Raw genomic sequence first — 15,643 nt, 5'->3', positions numbered from 1 at the left:
GCCCAGGTATTCTCCATGATAAAGCAAGGAAACTCTGAAGCAGCAGTCTCTGCTGGATCAGAGAAATGTTGATCAAAGTGAGTTAAATCTCTGCATGCACAAAGGAAGCCAGGCTAGGAATGGCCTCCTTGACCTCAAAGAGACCACTAAGCTAACCTAACATGTCTGAGTCAGCCATCGTGCACCGAGTTCTGAGAAAGGTGCTAAAAATATTGGCAGGTAAATGACATGGCGGGCTGCAGTGTCACCTGCTAAAATTCACATATGAGCTTGCAGAGCTGACGTGTGACAGGCATGTCTAAACACCCTAGGAAGGGAGCCTACTTCACACCAAAGGAATGACTGCCCCACTGAGGCCAACTTGGTGAGCCAATGAGATTTTATTGAGATCAATAACAGGCACATGGGTGAGGAGTTACAGGAGATGGGGTAACTCAGAAACAGCCCCTTCACCCAGAGCCCCCAACACAGATGACAGCTCAGAGAAGCTGCTGCCCAGAGCTGTAGGCACAGCTGCAGATGGCTCACCAAGTCCAAGAAGCTCAATCTCAGTAACTAGGCTGGAGAGTCTCCTCCCCAGAAGTTACTAGCTCCTTCTACATCAAGGGATAAGTCTTCTAGGGTCTCGCAAGTCTCCACATTCTCAGACTTGTGATCTCTTGCTTGTGCGCAGAGTCTCCCTGATCTCCCCTCTCCCCTGAAGGGAATGCTTCAGTTCATTGGAAACTGCATTTCAACAAGAGCATACAAGCAACACAGAATGTTGGCCCAGGGTGAGAGCCTTCGAGTGGCAAGCCCAGAGGACAAGGCTTATGTAAACAAGGAAGACAGGTGCCTGGCATCCAATAGTAGTGTGGTTTTGTGCCTACAGCAACCCAAACCCTTACTAAACAGATCTCCGAATCCCTGGTCCCACCTGTACCCTCCTGAAACACAACCTCCAGTTAACAAGACTCCCTTGATGATTTCTATGCATGTTACAGATTCAAAAGCCAAAGTCCTCGTATGTTTCCATTGACCCAAGGAAGTTATTATAGGGAGATAAATTTTTGTTGTAGTAGTTTGGTTGTTCATTTTTGAATCAGTGTTTCCTATATCCCAGACTGTCCCCGAAGCTACAATAAAATCAAGGATGACCTTGAACTTCTGGTCCTCTTGTCTCCGCCTCTCAAGAGCTGGGAACTACAGGCTTTCACCACTTCACCCAGTTTATTCAAGGCTGCAATTGAGCGCTAGGCTTTGTAACTGCGTGACAAGCATTCTACAACCTCTGAGGGTCCTCCCCACCCCACCCCAGATCATTATGATACACAAATGAGTGCAACAGTGTAGGCCATACTGGAAAATAAGCTAATTAGACTCCTGGATGGTCAGGAAAGGCCAAGAGGCTTACACTTTGAAGGATGTGAATAGGAGTTGGTGCATGCCTTTAATCTCAGCACTCAGGAGGCTGAGGCAGGTGGATCTCTATGAGTGTGAAGCCAGCCTGGTCTAAAGATTGGGTCATAAATAGCAACAAGGTTCCTCACTTTCTTTTTTTTTTTTTTTTTTTTTTTTTTTTTTTTTTTTTTTGGTTTTTCGAGACAGGGTTTCTCTGTGTAGCCCTGGCTGTCCTGAAACTCACTCTGTAGTCCAGGCAGGCCTCGAACTCAGAAATCTGCCTGCCTCTGCCTCCTAAGTGGGCGCCTCACTTTCATTATAGGTTGCTAAGCTGAAAGTTACAAGCTGTAGAAAGTGCTTTGAATTGTATTTGATTCATGAGAAAGGGAAGAGTCCAGGGACCCAGTACACCATAGGAGGCTAGTGATCAATGTGTGATCTAAAGAAGAAACAGAGTAGAGGGGGCAGATGATCGGGGATGTGATGGTGATGATGATTTGAGGAGGGAAGTAGAGAAGAACTCAAGTTTAATCACAAAATTTTTGACCTAGATTTCTAGGGAAAGGAATAAAAACAGGGGCATCATGTGAGGAGCTGCCACTAGCAAAGGAAGAAAACTGATGCTCTGCTGTGTTTGAGGAGCCCCTGAGGCATCACTGAGAGAAGGAGACAGTGAAAAGATAGAGGGGTGTCTTTCAGCTGTAAGAAAGATGACTTGGCCACCGATGTGAATGGCGGCCTGGAAGAGCCCTTGAAAAGGCTGTCAGCATCCAGAATATTGGTTAATCTCCAATGACATTAGAGGGTCCTGGCTACTATGGCTGTGACTTCCAGTTGTTAACTTGATTAAAGAAAGACCGGCCTAGGACATCGGTAAGGCACACCTTTGCTGTTCCCATTAGATTGGTCCCAGAGAAGATTAAGTGAGGGGACTAACCCTGCCTGGATGTGACAGTCTATCCAGTGGACTGGAGTCTCCGAACTGGATAAAAGGGGGGGAGAGGAGAGTCTGAACCCAACATGGGCATCTCCCTCCTCTACTTCCTGATCTGCCTGCTTGTAAGCCAGCTCTCACCAGCACAGTGGGATTCAAACCAATCCCACTCCCATACCTTCCTGCCACAACGGACTGCGATCCCTGTCAACTGAGAGAAGAAAGAAAGCTTTCCTCCCTTGAGTTCCCCATCAGCCAGGTACTTTTCCACGGGGATGCTAGTGCAAGTAACACATCTAGAATTGCTAGTGTAACACATCATTGGTTACCAGTGACTTTCAGGGAGGGGCTTCAGGAAGTGGGGTAGGGGAGTAGGCTCAACTTTGGAGAACTGAGGAGTCCAGTTTTCACACAACAAATTCTTGTTGATTATCTGCAGACCAATTGTCTAAATTGACAGATTACTGCTCAGAGATTCAGGGTCTGCCTAAAGGTTTTAAGATCAATGTATATTAGTATAGATTGGTTTTAACCCATAATATATCTTCAGCAGACCATACATGTCCATAGCAGTCAAATACCCTCAATTTCATGTAGAATTAACAAAACTATGGAGCTTTTGAGTTGTGTACTTATAACTCTCTATTGTCTCATAAATACCTTTGGGCTTTGGTGTTTGTTGATAAGAAAGTATAAATATTTTAGAGTGTTTGTCTCTCTCCATAAATCAAAATAGTAGTAGCTTTTAAAACTGTCTGATTTGATAGTCAAGATTATTCTGTTTACTAGAAAATTTTTACAACCGAGAACTCAAAGTCTCTAAGTTGGAAGGGTCAGAAGTTAATCCCCATTCCTAACTTATTTAAGCCACATCCTGGGAATATTTTAGTAACACATTCAATTAGAATTCCATTTTTGAGGTGGGCAGAGTAGCACATACCTGTAATCCTGGCACCCAGGAGGCTGAGCCCAGAGGATTGCCGCAAGCGTGAGGCTAACCTGAGCAACATAGCCAGACCCTGTCTCAAAAGTAAATTCATTCTTATCTATGTGCATTGCTGTTTTGCCTGCACGTATGTCTGTGTGACGCTGTCAGACCTCCTGAAACTGGGGTTACAGACAGTTGTGAACTGCTATGCGGGTGCTGGGTCCTCTGGAAGAGCAGCCAGTGCTCCTGATTGCTGAGCTCTCTCTCCAGCCCAAGACGATTCAATTATTTTATGTTTCCTTCATTTATAATGTAGACTGCCATGGTGTAATTGAGGATTCTTGTCATTTATTCTTTCACATAAGAGAAGACTATCAGAAAGTTGTGGTTTAAGGGGTGGCCAGACAACAGCATTCTCCGCAGGAGATTTGAGCATGCTTCTTTGTTTTCTGTTGCTATAACAGAACACTCTACATTGGGTCCTTTATAAATGAAACGTGTTCTTTAGCGCAGTTTTGGAGACCAGAAGTCCGAGATTGGAAAGCCCTATCTCTCTATTTGGATAAAAAGCTTCTCCATGTCCCACCGTGCCCTGCCCCAACTTAGAATGCCCCACCTTCCTGCAGAAGCATCTGAAGATCTGCACTTCCTCCATGATGCTTATAAGTGATCTCTTTACATCAGTAAATTATATCAGTTGATGAGACACCGCCTGCATCCCAAGTCCTGAGCCCCATGACTGGCAGGCAGCAGTAAGATGATTAAGCAAGGAACTCCAGAGTTCTGGAGGTGACCAAACCAAACCCAGATTCACCAGCAAATGTCTGTGGTGTGATGCTAATTATCTATCATGCAAGTGTTCTGGGGAGTCTTTGTCCAGGGGAACAGGGACAATCCTCTCAGAAGAGCACCAGAAGGGGCTGTGAGATGGTTGTCTCTAAAGGGCTTGCTATATAAGCATAAGGACTTGCACCCACGTAAAAAGCCAGGGGTGGCACTTATAATGACAGTTCTGGGGAGAGCAAGCAGATCCCTGGGGCTCACTGGCCAGCCTAGCATAATCGGAAGCCCCAGACCCCAGTGAGAGACCCTGTCTCAAAACACTGAGGGGGATGAGCCCCTGAGGGATAGCAGCTAAAGCTGACCACTGGCCTCCTCAAGCACATACACCCGTGTGCATACACTCACACATGATCCTACACCCACGGGAACACATAACACACACGCACATGCTCCACTCCATAAAACCTATGAAAAGATATTGGAGTTGAACCCTGAAGGATCTGGACGAGTCTTCCGGTTCATAGACGTGAAGCCTTCTAAACTAAGATATGGAGAGGAAGGGTGGAGAGGTAGAAAGACCTGTCTGGGAGCACGGAAGTGTCTTCTCTGGCCTGAGGCTATGAGCTCATGGAGAAGAGGTACCCGAGGATCCCTAGTAATTGCCCCAGGACTTTAGACATAGATGATGCCCCGCCCACTGCCACCTGACCTGCTGCAGTCATTAACTACCGGTTGTGTCCAGTGTCAATGGGCCCTGTGAATATATGTCTTATTGTCTATGCCAAGATGGTGATGAGAGTAGACAGAGCATTTTCACACTGCGCAGTGACAGGTCCCCTGCCATGCTCTGGCCACCTGCTGCCTCTCATCTTCAGATGACATGAACTCAGGAAACTGAGTCTGCTATCATATTAAGCAAAAAGGAGAGGGGCTTTCTTAAGAGGGAAGATACGGATTATCCTGTAAGCATGATGCAACACTTCATAAAATAATGCACAGGCTGATCCCTGGCCCCTGTCCACCATGCCTGTCATTCAAACTAAGCCCTGTGTTCCACCCTCAGCACTACAAAGAAGAAGGGGGGAAGGAAGGAAGGAAAGAGATGAAGGATAGGTGGGGAGAGAGAGGGGAAGGGGAAGAGAAGGAATCCCAAGTATCAGTTGACCTTTTCCCATGAAATGTGGAGTTGGAATTGAAACCCAGGTTACCCTGTGTTAGCCCAGGATACCCTGAATTACCACACCTCAACTCTTAAGCTCAAAAGATGACGCTCCTGGGTTTTTTCATTTAAAATGTTTTTCAGGTAAAAATATGCATACAACATGTATGATCTCTCTAACAGCCCTTAACCTGCCTTTGTCTTCGTGTCTGCTGTTTCCAAAGGACTGATCTTTCAAGGCAACACAGTCATCCCTTTAGGATCCTAAAATCCAGACAGAAAAAAACAAAAAAATAAAACAAACAAACAAACAAACAAACAAAAAAAAAAACCCTGACTTCCGTGACGAAGTTGGGCCCAACCAGCGCAGTGTAGTCACTGTCCGGCTGAGTCAATGCGCCGGTCACTCTGGGCTTTTCCACAGCCACCAGCTCCCCAGCGCTCTCTCTCTGATGGGTATACTCGGCTATCTTTAACTCTGGGAAGCTTTCCCACGGAAATTTTATTTTTTTTTTCCTACTTTTATGAGAAATTGTATTTTTGTGTGGCTGGTGCTGGCAGTCAAGAAGAAAAGACAACGTGGAGAGTCCAGATTTGGTCTGTGATCGGCTGCAGAGGTCAGACTCTCACTGAGCTTACAGCGGCCACTTACTGAGCACATTTCTCTCAAATGCCTACCTCACACCAGTGAGTAAGACTGGGCCCCACGAATTGTCTCTGCTGGGATGGCCTGGTCCAATTTCATCAAAAAATCCTACCTTGGGTGTGTCAGATGGAAATCATGTTCCGGCTCTTGGTGTCTTGTTTCTCTCTTGCTCCCTTGCTCTTCCCTTTGCATCACTCTCTCCCTCCCCTCCCCTCCCCCCCTCTCTCCCCTTCCCTCCCCCTCTCTCTTTCCTTTCCCTCCCCTCTCTCCCCCTTCCCTCCCCCTCTCTCCCCCTTCCCTCCCTCCTCTCTCCCCTTCCCTCCCCCTCTCTCCCCCTTCCCTCCCCCTCTCTCCCCCTTCCCTTCCTCCTCTCTCCCCCTTCCCTCTCCTCTCTCTCCCCCCTCTCTCCTCTCTCTTCCCCTTCCCTCCCCCTTTCTTTCCCTTCCCTCCCCCTCTCTTTCCCTTCCCTCCCCCTTTCTTCCCCTCCCCCTCCCCTCCCCCCTCTCCCCCTTCCCTCCCCCCTCTTTCCCCCTCCCCTCTCCCTTCTCTCCCCACATGCTCATGGCCAGCCTTGGCCTCTACTTCTCTCTTCTTTCTTCTCCTCCCCCCCATCTCTGCCTCTACTACCCTCTTGACTCCCCTCCCCATGCCCTGAATAATTCTATACTATTAAAAAAAAAAGGAAGAAAGAAATCATTTTTGGAATGATTTCCCAATCAATTTGAACTCATCTAAACATGTGAATTAAGACATGAAGCACAGGTCTGATTTTACCAGCACTGACCGTGTATGTCTCTCTTGGGGTGTTTCCAATATGAGGCATTTACTCTGTCTCTGAAGTGACTTGGTTTTGTTTATCCTGTTGTATTTTTCATCCATTTTGACCCCCTGATTTGTCCATGTCACCAAAGGAACAACATACAAGATCCACTGACAAGACCCACTGGCGGATAACCATCCCGAGGCAGGGAAGCACAAGATCAGAAGCTAGGGAGAAACGCTGAGATCTGGGCTCAGGGTCGTGGTCATCTGCATTGTACTGTTTTGTTTCTGAGGCATGGTCTCATGTAGCCTGGGCTGGATTCAAACTCCCTTTGTAGCCAAGGATGACCTTGAACCTCTGATCCTCCAGCCTCCTACTCCCAGATGGCAGGATTACTGGCATGCGGCAATGCCAGCTTACGCAGTGCTGAGACAAACAGGACTTCTTTCTGTTAAGTAGGCATGCTGCAGATCCAGCCACATCCTCACCCCCACCCCGAGATCTGGGTTCTCGATGACCTAGCCTTTCACATCTTGTGATAAGGCTGTGTGGAGCCAAGACTCTGAAAAGAACTAATCCAAATGGGGCCCCATGGCATGTCATAGCTGCAACCCTCTTCCTGTAGCAACTGCACATAAGTGTTACAGGATTTTGTGGAAATCAGAATTTTCCATAGTGTTCAATATCCCTTAATAAATAGAAAACGGTCTTTAAGTTGGCTTTCCAAACATTATTAATAAGCATGTCCTTAACATATTATGTAGCGCTTCTCTGTGGTATTATTAACAATTCTGTTTTCTTGGAATGACTCCCAGGAGCTTTATTTTCTTTGGCAGAAGTCTCAAAATCCGAATAAGTGATAAAAAGAATTCAGCCTGGAGTCTTGGTCCACGCTGGCTTTCACTTGTGTTGCTAGGATGAGTATCCGCCTGTTGCCATGCAGAGATGACTCCATTTTATTTCATTATTTTCTTGTCTATGTGGGGGGGGAGGGGTGGTGGTGTGGTGTGGTGTGGTGTGTGAGGTGCATGCATCTGAGTGTATGGGGATGCGCACCTGTGTACAAATACAAAGTGGCCAAAAGGACATCCAGTGTACCCCTCGACGACTCTCTTCCTCGTTGCCTCGAGACAGGGCTCTCTCTTCCACTGGCTCTCTTTCACTGGACCAGGTTCACCATTTTAGCTAGAATGACTAACCAGTCTCTGCTCCCCCAGTGCTGGGGTTACAGGCACACATATTGATAACCCATCTTCTTTGTGGGTGCTGGAAATTCAAATGCAGGTCTTCATGTCATGCAGAAAATGCACATTTACCCACTGGGTCAAATCCCACGATCATCTTTCTTTGTTATAATTGTAATGGAACCGCAGCATTAGTCTCAATGTAAAATCTGCCAGTTCTTTATGTTTGGAAACGTGTTGATCTGACTGCCATTGATCAAGATGCAGAAATTAGATAGATAGATAGATAGATAGATAGATAGATAGATAGATAGATAGATAGCCAAGTACAGTGGCACACACCTGGGATCCCAGCACTTGAGAGACAGAGGCAGAAGGTCACTGACAGCCAATTCCACATAGCATGTTTCATGGCCAGCCAGCCACACCAACAAAACGTGTCTCAGGAGGGGTGAACTTCTGGGAATGATGGTGTGCATCGGTGAACCCAGCACCAGAGGGCCACCGGCAGAGGGATCTGACGTTTAAGGTGTATGGTGAGTTTCAGGCCAGCCTTGACTCCATCAGTCCCTGTTTCAAACAAACAAACAAAAACAAACAAACAACAAAGATCCCTAAATCATTACTTTGAGGTTGAAAGACTGTTTAAGGGCTGGGCTAGGAGAGGACTTGCCCGGCATGCTCGAAGCCTGTGCTCAATCCCCAGTGGTAATCCCAGCACCTGGGAGCTGGAGGCCAGCTGATCTACATGGACCTATGGGAGGAGAGAGAGAGAGAGGAGAGAGAGAGAAAGAGAGAGACAGAGGCAGAGAGAAGGGAGGAGGGAGAGAGAGAGAGAGAAAGAGGGAGGAAGAGGCAGAGAGACAGGAGAGGAGAGGAGAGGAGACTTTTGCTCTTTCTTTAGTCAGTGTCTCCTGTTATGGAAATGAGGCTTATTGCTCTTATATTTCATGTATTATACCAGGCCGCGTTTGGGATTCTTTGTCTTCAGAAAAGGTAATCGACATTGTTTTATGTAAAAATGTTAGCTGTAAAACATTATGAGTTCCTGTGGAGTCAAAACTGTGAGTGACAGGGCTGGGGAACCTTTGACCATCTGAGGGGATGACCAGGCACACGCGAGCTGTCACTGCACCCTGGAGATTGTTCGTGCTGGGCTTTGTTACTGATTAACGGGCCAAGATGGTTCAACAAAGGACAACCAGAGAGATCCTGCCCAGAAACAAGGGAGCCAACTGTGTGTGTCCCTGAAGGAGGGAGGCGGGGAACGAGACCCACAAACACTGCTGAGTGTCAGCTGCTCCGTTCCTGTGGCCGTATCTTCCATCTCCACAAATACTTTAAGGACAGGTGGCTCAAAATATTACCGTCGCTAAGCTAGTTTTATAGGAGAGACGTCTCAGCAAAGGCTCTGTTGTAAGCAACATAATCCACCTGTTCCAAGAAAGGGTCACGTGATAATTTTATGTTCTTGGTCCCTGCTTTTCAAATGATGGTAAAAATACCAACCAAGATACTGGTTGCCTGACCTATTCTCAAAGCTGGAGGTTAATGCTGTCTTCATATATTTCTTCTTTGCTTAAATCCCCTCAATCTTTTCTTTTCAGGATTAGGGAACTTGCAAAGCCCCCAGTGGTCTGCTGTAAGTCACTGCACCCCTAGGTCTGGCTCCAAGGCATCACACTGACTAGTCCCACTAGCCCTTCTTTCTAGAAACTCAAAAATCTAGATAACTGAAATCACTTTTATGGTGTATTTAGAACTAAGTTTAGACTATATCTGAATGAACTGGTTATTTAAGTAGTAGCATTAGGAGGAAGAGACATGCAATTAATTATACAATTAATTATATAGAATGACCACCATCAAGCAATAGTAAGATTCTACTTAACATTCTCAGTAATTTCCTTCTCTAGTAAAAATCTGAATTCTTTGTTGTTGTTGTTGTTGTTGTTTTTGTTTTTATTCTTTGAGACAGGGTTTCTCTGTGTAGCCTTGGCTATCTTGGAACTCACTCACTCTGTAGACCTGGCTGGCCTCAAACTCAGAAATCCACCTGCCTCTGCCTCCCAAGTGCTGGCTGGGATTAAAGGCATGCGCAAAAGTCCAGCAAAAGTCTAAATTCAAAGAGGCTGGCATGATAGCTCATTCCTGTAATTCCAGCACTAGGGAGGCTGAGGCAGGGATATCACTGAGCGTATTGAAGCCAGCCTGGGCTACATAGTAAATTCAAGACCCTGTCTCAGAAACACCAGAAAAAGTCTGGCCTCTGAAGAAATGAGTTGTAACTGCTCCAGGAAGTGGCCATCAATGAAAACAAGCCACCAGGCACACTGGTACACAGCTATGGTGTGCGTACTATAGGCTGTGGCATATATAATGTATAGTGCACATAACTGTAGACTGCCCCAAACTTGCAAATGCCCATGTGCCACTTAAAATGTCTCTTGGTTTTCTGTCTGCAGTTCACGTCTTTAAAAATGGGAGAGACAGCTGTTCCCAGGACAGTGACATTAATTTAGAAAGATTTGTAGAACATTAACTTTCTTTTAAAAGTCTTTGTGCCAGAAAGAAAAGAGAAAAAAGTCCATAATCAAACATCTGCTCTCAGAATTAATCTTAATAGGCCTTAAAAGCCTCATTTGGGATTTTTGTGCTGTGTTCTTGCAACATAAGTGAACTTTTGCACCGGGAACGCAGCCATTGGAAATCATAAATGTTCTGCTTCTCTTTTTAATTTTTTAAGTGGCGAGCCATTGTTACATGACTTTTATAGACGCTCTTCTTTAATTGTACCCAGACTGAAGACTCTAAGACGCATACTTCTTAGACTCATCTCCCCAGCCTCAGAAAGGTTTAAGTGTTTGTCTGGCTGGATGGGTCACTGCTGCTTTGGTAAGGTCAAGTCTGCCTCCCTCAGAGGTCCTGCACTGAGATTGCTGCCTTCAGCCCTCAGCCTCCTGGGCTAGGAGACCTCAGCCCAGTGGTGTGACCTCAGCCCAGTGGTGTGACCTCGCCTCCCTGGGTTCTGAGCACTAAGATGTCTGATTCTACATCGTGGCTATAAAATGACAGTAACTATTTAAGTCACACATATTATAAAAGAATTTATTAAGAAAAGCTTTCTAACCAAAAAGAAAAAAGAAAAAGAAAAGCCGGGCAGTTGTGGCGCACGCCTGTAATCCCAGCACTCTGGGAGGCAGAGGCAGGTGGATTTCTGAGTTCAAGTTCAGCCTGGTCTACAGAGTAAGCTCCAGACAGCCAGGGCTACACAGAGAAACCCTGTCTCCAAAAAAACCAAATCCAAAAACCAAAAAGAAAGGAAGGAAGGAAGGAAGGAAGGAAGGAAGGAAGGAAGGAAGGAAGGAAGGAAGGAAGGAAGGAAGGAAGGAAGGAAGGAAAGAAGAAGAGGAAAGGGGAGGGGAGGGGAGAAGAGAAGAGAAGAGAAGAGAAGAGAAAAGCTTTCTTTGTGCTGGGGCAGTAAATCTGAGCTTCAGTCTCTAGGGCCCATGGTTTGGTTTGGTTTGGTTTAAAAGCCATAAGACAGGTAGGATTGGCAATCCAGTTCAGTGAGAAAAGGCACCGCCACCCACCCAGATGGCCTGAGTTGACCTCTGTGACCCACTCCCTGGAAGAACAGAACCGACTCCCGAAAGTTGTTCTTTGGCCTACAGAAGGCTTCTGAAGAACAAGGCCTATGTCTGTGCACTCACAGGCACATGGAAGGGCGGGGTATAGTGGAAGTGAGGGAGGAAGGAAAGACCCCACATTTGCAAGTAGACCAAACCTCTGAACATCCTGATGCTTTACCCAGATCTAATCCCAAAGCCTCCACTCGAGGAATGAGGGAAGGCCTTGGTGCCAATCTGGCAGTTTCCCAAGACTGGGCAGCAGCTGGCAGGGAAGGGACCCCTCTTCAGGGCCAATCCCCCAGGTTTCCAAGGCAGGACCCACCTCTTTAGAGATGCCTCCAGACAAGCTCGCCCTTTGGCGAGCTCTGCCCTGTCTTTCACAGACCCAACTCAAATCCTGAGGAACACAAACTCGACCCTGTTCCAGAGCCTCATCCTCTGAACACTACTGGCCCACAATGCCTGCAGCCTCAGTTCCTACTGTCGTCAACGTGCACCCAAGGCCCCAGGCCCCAGTGATAGTTCCCATTCCGTCAGGATACCCCAGCAGATGAGCCACCTCTCCTGTTAGGTCTGCCTTTCAAAGGCAGTCTGTCGAGGATCACTGACTTCCAGTCTAGTCCCTAGGACACCAAGACCCCCTCCCAGGACCGCATGAGCACTCACTCCATCAGGAAGCAGGGGCTGGGTACAAGTGAGTCATTCCTGTGGTCAGTGAGGACAGAAATAACTGAGCAAGAGGCCAGATTCTACAGCACAGTACCAAAGCATGACAAAGTCACCGTGAAAGCTGAGGTGATGCTGAGGACCCCAGTGCCAAAGCCAAGAGGTGAGGCCTCATCTCCCTACCACACGAAGACCATTCCAGATATTCATACAAAGACAGCCAGGTGCAGGTGTGAGAGGCCAGTGAGGAGCGGTGGAGATTAAAACTAAACCAAGCCAGGCATGATGATACCCACTAAAGATCCTTGTACAGGGAGGACTGAGCTAGGGGGTAGGCACACGAGGCCAGCCTGAGCTACATTAGCAAGACCAAGTCTCAAAAAGGAAAGAGAAGCAGTCAAGGATGTTGTGTTTCTCCCACCACACCCAGCTACATTAACAAAAAAATTATGATTATTTATGCATGTGTTCATGCAGCCCATAATGCATGTGCAGAGGTCAGAGGTCAACTTACAGGAGCCATCAGTTTCCGTCTCTCCTGGGAATGGAACCCAGGTGATCAGGCTTGGTCCTGATTGAGCCCATACACATACACACACACATACACACATATACACACACATATACATACATACACACATATACACACACATATACATACACACACATACACATACATATACATACATACACACATATATACACACATACACACACATATACATACACACATATACATACACACATATGCACACACATACACACACACACACACACACAGAGGAGTATGCAGCCCACTCTGCTTGCGTTCTGCCACACAACCTTGACTTGGGAAATTTTAACAGATTTGTAGGTATTTCATGTGTTCCAATAAATCATGAGACTGAGCAGTCAGTCAGTACTAAACCAATGAAAACATTTGGCACCAGAGAGGCCTTCCTCAACCCCCACCCCACCCCCAGGGCCCACCTTCCTCGCTCCTTCACCGGGTTTCCAGTGGGATCGGTCTTGCTGGCTGCTGCCCACTAGATGCCAAGTCACAGGAGGTCTGTAACAGAGTACAGAAAAAGGGAGACAGGAAAGACCAGCTCCTCCCTCCGTGCTTCAGGAGCAGGCCACAGAGATTCAATTCAGGGAAGGCCTAATCAGTTTGGTTTCAAGTCCACTGTTCAGCAAAGCCCCTGAATGCTAATTGCAAAGTAACCTTGGAAACCAGAGCCTGGTACCCAGCAAATGTTGTACAAATGTGGCTGGACCTCAGAAGGGCACGACCAGGGCAGCATTTCACAGGCTCCAGGTGCCTTGATTTGGGAGATTTTATTTTCCACATTTATCTCTATAAATCCTGTCAGCTGTCACCAACTGAATATGTCAAAGTCCCCAGGAGCTGGGATACGGTTTATCCATTGCTGCGTCATCTCCTAGTTCTTAGATTCTGAGAATGAAGGGACCCAGGTTCCTAAACTGTGGACGCCAGGGACAGCTTCCTTTCTCACAGAACAGAATGCCTGCAAAGCTGAAGGTGCTGGGGGAGGGGACAGCCCCTCAATGGCCACGTGGACAATGGCGTGGTTATGAGAGAGCGTAGTATTCCGTGGCTCTCAGTGTCCATCACCGAGGCCTGAAACACAGCCTGTTATGCAAAGCCTATGCAGTGTATCCTTTATGAAGTCTCTCAAATTTCGCCTCAGTAACATGACAGAAATCATTTAGGATCCTGGGGAGAAAAAATTGGTTGGTCTTAAGAACTATGAAACCATTTTCGGCTTGACCCCAGAATCCTGAGGGAGTCAGGCTGCTCCTCCTTAGGAAAGACAAAAAATCAAAAAACAAAAGTGTGGTAAACTGTAACTCCAGGAGAGGAGACTTCCGCCTCCCCTCCCCCATCCAGGCTCTGAGATACACATTCTGAATGAGAGAAGAGTCTTTTCTATTCACAGCGATTCTGTGCTGAATAGAGATTATGTAAGTGCTTGAAAATAGCTGTTTTAAAAGACAACTGCAGATTAAAACTTCCTGACTTTGACATCTCATAATACCAAGTTGTTTATGAAAATAAGATTATGCTGTGCTCATTAGCATTTGGCACTTATATAAGGCTTCAATTCTTGTATTTGGTACTGAAAACACACAAACTACTCTGTCTCCCCCAGTTTCTTAATTTCCTATCACATTGTATTTTGAGATAGGGTCTCACTATGCAGTCCAAACTTACCTCTATATGAAAAGCCTAGGGTTTTCTGAAAATAGTCATTCCCCTGCCTCAGACTCTCAGTAGTGAAATGCCTGGAATGTCTCACTCTCCCTACCTCTCTGCCTCTTTAAAATTTAATTGGTTTCTAATTCCTTTTCATAGGTATATAGCTATATGTCAGTATTTACAAATGCCTCTTTAAAATTTAATTGGTTTCTAATTCCTTTTCATAAGTATATAGCTATATGTCAGTATTTACAAATATTAATATGAAGAAGAGAGGTCTCAGGGCTTAAGATCACTCACTGCTCTCTCAGAGGACCTGAGTTCGATTCCTATCACCCATGCCAAGCAGTTCACACTTGGCTATAAATCCAGATTCAAGGAAACTTACATGAACAAGACACCCATACACCTATGGAATATGCCAAACAAATACCCATACATTCACATAAATGAGAATAGAAGGTAAAAATATGTTAAATGGTGTGGGTGCATGAAAATGGCCCCCATAGGTTCCTATAAGCCATCACAGTTAATTTCTCGACATTGTGGCCAAATACCTGACAAGAAGCAACTTAAGGGAGGAAGGGTTGACTTTGGCTCACCTCTTGATGACACAGGCCTGACTGTGGAGAAGGCTTGGCAGCAGGCGTGTGAAGCAGCTGTCTACACTGTGTTGAGAGGCAGAGAGATGAGTGTGGGTTCTCAACTTCTTTGTGTTCAGTCCAGCCCCCACCCCGGGATGGCACTGCCAATGCTTAGAGTAGATGTTCCTTTCTCAGCAGAATCTTGCTGGAAATATCCCAAAAGACAAAGTCCAGTCAGAGGTGTGTCTCCACTGTGATTCTAGATCACATTGATAAAGATGAACAGCCTTGGTGACAAGGAACCCCCTCTGGTAGCCCCACCCCCACCTCCTGGTCCCACCATTTGAATTTGTTGGGCCTCTGAGCTGGGGGTTGCATGACAAACAACAGAAGTGAGGATGTGAGCCAGCCTTGGCTCAGGAAGGGTCTCATTTCTATCAGCCCATCAGCCTTGATATTCACAGAACAACCATTGTTCAAGGTACCCTCTACCTCTAGGTCTGACAGTGCCCAGCTCACAAATGGCTTTTGTTTTGGGGGACCAATTTGAGGCAAACAAATTTGGGAAATGAGTTCTGGAGAATTTCAGTCTCTTTACCTACTCAGAAGTGCTCAAAAATGTCTAATAACTTTGTCTGTCTGTCTCTGTCTCTGTCTCTGTCTCTCTCTCTCTCTCTCTCTCTCTCTCTCTCTCTCTCTCTCTCTCTCTCTCTCCTTGACAGTTTTGGTTTGTCATGTCCACACAAAAAAGTTAATTTTCCTATCCATTGAACAGCTTTTTCTC

At 46.3% G+C, this 15,643-nt stretch overlaps 1 protein-coding gene across 1 annotated transcript in view; it reads left to right on the top strand.

The window, feature by feature from the left end:
* Positions 1 to 15,643, top strand: part of Cap2 (cyclase associated actin cytoskeleton regulatory protein 2) — a 146,601-nt gene that overhangs the window by 114,596 nt on the left and 16,362 nt on the right. The gene's annotated exons all lie outside the window — the stretch shown is intronic.

The sequence above is a fragment of the Apodemus sylvaticus genome, chromosome 14, assembly GCF_947179515.1.
Source record: "Apodemus sylvaticus chromosome 14, mApoSyl1.1, whole genome shotgun sequence".
NCBI classification, from domain to species: Eukaryota; Metazoa; Chordata; class Mammalia; order Rodentia; family Muridae; genus Apodemus; species Apodemus sylvaticus.
Note: the sequence above shows the minus strand (reverse complement) of the source record. Positions and strands in the feature narration are given on the sequence as shown.